Raw genomic sequence first — 204 nt, 5'->3', positions numbered from 1 at the left:
GGCTCCCCGCAGCCTTCGCCCCGCTGCCTGCTCGCCGAGCGCGTACGCGGACTGTGGGCGAGGACCCGGGCGCGGCTGTATTTGCTTTTGTAGCACAAACACGTCTGAAGTCATGTGCCCGTCTGGGAAGGCACGTTCCTCTGTGCAGGGAAAGGCCCTGTCCTTCAGTTTTCCCCACCTATAGCCGCTCACGATCTCAGCAGG

The sequence above is a fragment of the Eurypyga helias genome, unplaced genomic scaffold (genome assembly GCF_000690775.1).
Source record: "Eurypyga helias isolate BGI_N326 unplaced genomic scaffold, ASM69077v1 scaffold1901, whole genome shotgun sequence".
NCBI classification, from domain to species: Eukaryota; Metazoa; Chordata; class Aves; order Eurypygiformes; family Eurypygidae; genus Eurypyga; species Eurypyga helias.
Note: the sequence above shows the minus strand (reverse complement) of the source record.